A 4511-nucleotide genomic window follows, 5' to 3' on the forward strand; every position below is an offset into this window, starting at 1 on the left:
TCATGGGAATTTTAAGCAATTTTGTTGAATTAAAAAAAAAAGGTTAATTACATTCTAATTCATTTGGAAACCATGATGGAGAAGTTTGACTTTGCATATAAAAATTAATATTTATATTTTATGTAAATAGATATATACTATTATGAGTCCACTAATGATTTCAATAATTAAAGATAATATTATTTTTTAATTTTTTTTAATTCAAATAATTTTATTTATAAAATTTTAAACAATACTATCATGTAACAACATAAATTTTTAAAACAATACAATTATATTTTGCATTAAATACAAAATTTACGGTGAACGAGCAGAGGTCAATTCAATCCAGTATGATGATGACAAGTATGATGGGGTTTTACTTTCGACGAAACCTAACCAGACGCTAATAATTGAAGACTTCTTTACCTTCATGTTCAAATGAACCGACAAAAGCTTAAGGAAGGAAAAAAAATGAATTTATAGAGAAAGAAATGCAATCACCTTGGCTAAGGGAGGCTTCGAAGGCCTGTTGTTCTTCTGGCTGTTGCCCGAATCCTTTTGCCGGACTCCCCGAATGCCGAGATTCAACTTCGGGGACGCCGAGCAAAAGCGTCCTGGCATCGCGGCACGAATTCGAGGTTAGCACGGCTGCTTCTCTTTACCCAGATTTCCATTTCACCAACCATGAGTCCTCCCTCCATTTGAGAGATCATTTGCTTGTTTCAACAAAGTGTACCCTCAATATTCCCGGACGGACCAACCTGACAAGATCCGAGCTCTTGAATACCAACATCTTTCCCACAATATTTCTTGTTTTGATTACATTGGCCATGGCCTTTTCTCTTTCTCTCAGCTCCAAAATCAGTTTCTGCCCTCTCCATTTTTCGATATTTCGTGCAAGTCAGTGAACCTGAATTCCCTGATTTTGTATGGTGTTGAAGAGACTGAGTTTCAGTCTGGTATAAGGAAAAGAATCATGGGGTTTATGAATATCTCGGAAGCCGATTACACAGTGGTTTTCGCTGCGGATCAAGCTTCGGCTTTCAAGCTTTTGGCCGAGTCTTATCCGTTTCAGTCTCGAAATCTTCTCACTGTTTATGATCATCAAAGTGAGGCTGTTGAAGTGATGATTGATAGGTGCAAGAAGAGGGGAGCTAATGTTATGTCGGCTTGTTTCTCGTGGCCTAATCTGCAAATCCGATCGGAGAAATTGAGGAAGAAGATAGTGAGTAAGGGCAAGAGAAGAGGACTTTTGTTGTCCCACTTCAATCAAGGTTACAGGGTCAAGATATTCATATAGTTGGATGAGTTTGGCTCAGGAGAATGGGTGGCATGTGCTGCTTGATGCATCTGCCTTGGGAGCCAAGGAAATGGAGACCTTCGGGCTTTCACTTTTTTATCCCGATTTCCTTGTTTGCTCCTTCTTCAAGGTTTTTGGAGAGAACCCATCAGGGTTTGTTGCTTGTTCATCAAGAAATCCACTGCTTGTTCTGTTTGAAGGATTCAGCCACCTCTACAAGTGTTGGAATAGTGAATCTTGTCCCGGTTTCAGAGCCAACTCCAACTGAAACCGAAGGAACCAAAGCAAAAACAAAGGCTCTATCGGTTTCCGAAATCGTAGAAGCAATGGATGCAGCAACCATCGAATCTTCGAGCTCGGAAATCACCAATGCCCCTCGGATTATTGAATGTAGAGCCTTGGACCATGCAGATTCATTAGGCTGTACAAATCAGAAGCAGGACAAGGAGCCTAATCAACTGGTTGGTGAACGCATTGATGAGCCTCCGACACCACCTTCAGAAAACGGAGCAGCTGCGGTTAGAATCTACGGTCCCAAAATAATGTTCGACAGAGGCCCCGCGGTGGCTTTCAACGTGTTCGATTGGAAAGGCGAGAGGATCAATCCCGCGTTAGTGCAAAAGCTCGCTGATAGGAACAACATTTCATTGAGCATTGCGAATTTGCAACACATATGGTTCTTGGATAAGCATGAAGAAACGAAGAAGGATGAATTGCAGGTTGTGACGGCTGCAGTTGGGTTCATGAGTAATTTTGAAGACATATATAGGCTTTGGGCATTTGTCTCAAGGTTCTTGGATGCTGATTTTTTAGAGAAAGAGAAATGGAGATACAAAGCTATTAATCAAAAAACAATTGAGATTTAGGCCGAACTTATTATTCTTTCATTCTTTCATATGATACTGGCTTCCGCAATTGTAATTGGGTGGGGTATAATCAAGCCCATTAAAATTTTAATTAATCAATTTTAAGGTCCAAATGGCTATTTATTTAATTAACGATCTCCAATGGCATATTTATTTAATTAAGGATCTCCAAATGTCTAGGTGTGTCCATTATTTGATTTTAACCGAATTAACCGACCGAATCGAATTAGTTCGGTTAATTCGGCCGGCCACCGAATTAGTGTGGCCAGGGAACATATGATAACTCCGTAAAAAGATTATATTTTAGGTCTTTTTACTTAAGTTATTGATTGTCTAAAAGCCATTGACATAGCATTTTAGTTGCATATAGTTGCATTTATGACATATTTTCATGCAGTGGATAAGTTTTGCCGAGGCAAAGTTTATTTGATTAAACTGATGCTGCTGATGAGAAAGGTTGTTTGTTGATTATGATGATGCAGGAAATGACTGGGGAAGAATTTATTTGCATAAAAAAAATTAATTTGCTAGGGCCGGTGGAACACAAAAGACAGTGAGGAAAAGATTTATCTTGCAAGTCTGACGCGGATCTGATAAACTACTGATGTCACATGGCCAACTGTCTAATCTACCTCACGTGCAATCAAGCACCCAAGATTCTGACAACAGCCAAACGTCTTTCCATTTATAGCTTGAACAAGAAACACGGGTATTTAGGGAATATTTAATGATATGCAACCCTAGGAAAATTCCCTTAATAAATACACAGTCACAGCCGCCAAAAGAGAAGGCAGAGAGGAGAATCATAAAGAGAAAATACCCTAGGTTTGGAAAAAGACTGTCACGACATCCTTTTCCACGACCCACTCATCTGTCCTTGGTGCTCTCCATAGCCAGGCTTCGTCGGGCGGCGACCAGGCTCTCGAGAGAGGCTGGTGCGTTGGAGCAGTCATGGTGGTGGTCTGATGTTACGACAGAGCTCTGTTCTGGGAGTTTTTCTTCCTCTTGTCTTCATGTTTTATTTTTCTGAGGACTTGTACTTAATGAATATTTTTGGGATGATGTTAACCATACCATAAATGTTTATTTGGTGTTGGGAATGCTTGGATGATATTTTATTTTACCGTTAATGATGATTAAGTATGTTTTTGTTAAGTGTTATTTTGTTCACTATTTTAACCTTTTGCCTTGATAGTGTAAGAGCTTCGAGAGATTGCTTGTACCTAGGCGAAACATTCTAGACCTTGTAAGAGCTTTCGAGAGATTGTCGTTTTTCTATAAATAGATTTTTAGATTCGAGAAAATTAAGATAGATCTACGTAATCATGTCGGACAACCTAAGCATAACATACCAAATCATTCTTAGCATGAAATAACTTCTCGCCATAACAAAACCAACCTAAGTGCCCCGTTAGAAGTCTGATTGTGTGAGGTTTCCAGTTTATTTATAGAGTTTTGATAACTTTAGCCTTGACAACTTTTATTGTTACTTTGCATATTTTCTTGCCTCGACAAAACTTTTCTGCTTCTTCACTTTACAATTTTTCTTGCTTCAGCCATACTTTTTTCCATCTATTCATACCATTTATCATTACATATTTCCTTGTTATAACATTAGACTTATATACTTAGGATTAGTCAGTGACACCTATTCCTAGTTGTAGTAATCTTTTAAAAGCCCTCCAATCCCTGTGGAGACGATACTCACTCACTACTATATTACTTGCATCGATTGTTGTCGTAACCGTTTTCCGGGTGGAACAATCGTTTAATTGTTTAAAACAGTAACAACTTTAATTTTTGGAAAATCCGGTGATTTGGAATTAATTTGGGTAAAACTGAAAAGAGTCGCCATCAACCTTTGGTTAAGACAAAAGCTGATCTGCGTTTACCAAAGATTCGATTAAAACGAGTTCGGGAGTCGATTACGCGGGAAGGATTAGCACCCCATAGCGCCCAAATTGGTACTGTGTCGCTTACACTTGTCGTAATGATGGAAATCTTGAATCAAATATAAATTAAATTATGATCAATTTATTAAAGTAATTATTTCTTCAAAATAATTTTTTTTTTTAAAAAACCTTCTCGATAAGATATCTAAAAAATATGAGCTCAAATGATTAAAATAAAACAAACAAAAATTTAAGGGATTAAATAGAAAAAATATACATTTAAATGACCAAAATAGAAAAAAATAGAAATTCGTAGAACATAATCACAAATATAAATAAAAGAGTTTCTACAGTGTAATCTAACCCAAGATATAAAATTATGATATTAAATTAAATGTTTTCTTTTTAGCTAAACTAATATTAAGAATCAAAGTACTAACTAACCTATCAAATCAAAACCCCACTAATTCT

At 37.2% G+C, this 4511-nt stretch overlaps 1 pseudogene; it reads left to right on the top strand.

The window, feature by feature from the left end:
- Positions 1-313: 313 nt before the first annotated feature.
- Positions 314-2204, top strand: LOC120163571 (annotated as a pseudogene).
- The last annotated feature ends 2307 nt before the right edge of the window (positions 2205-4511 follow it).

This window comes from Hibiscus syriacus, unplaced genomic scaffold (assembly GCF_006381635.1).
Source record: "Hibiscus syriacus cultivar Baekdansim isolate YM2019G1 unplaced genomic scaffold, ASM638163v2 tig00111463_pilon, whole genome shotgun sequence".
In the NCBI taxonomy this organism is placed as follows: Eukaryota; Viridiplantae; Streptophyta; class Magnoliopsida; order Malvales; family Malvaceae; genus Hibiscus; species Hibiscus syriacus.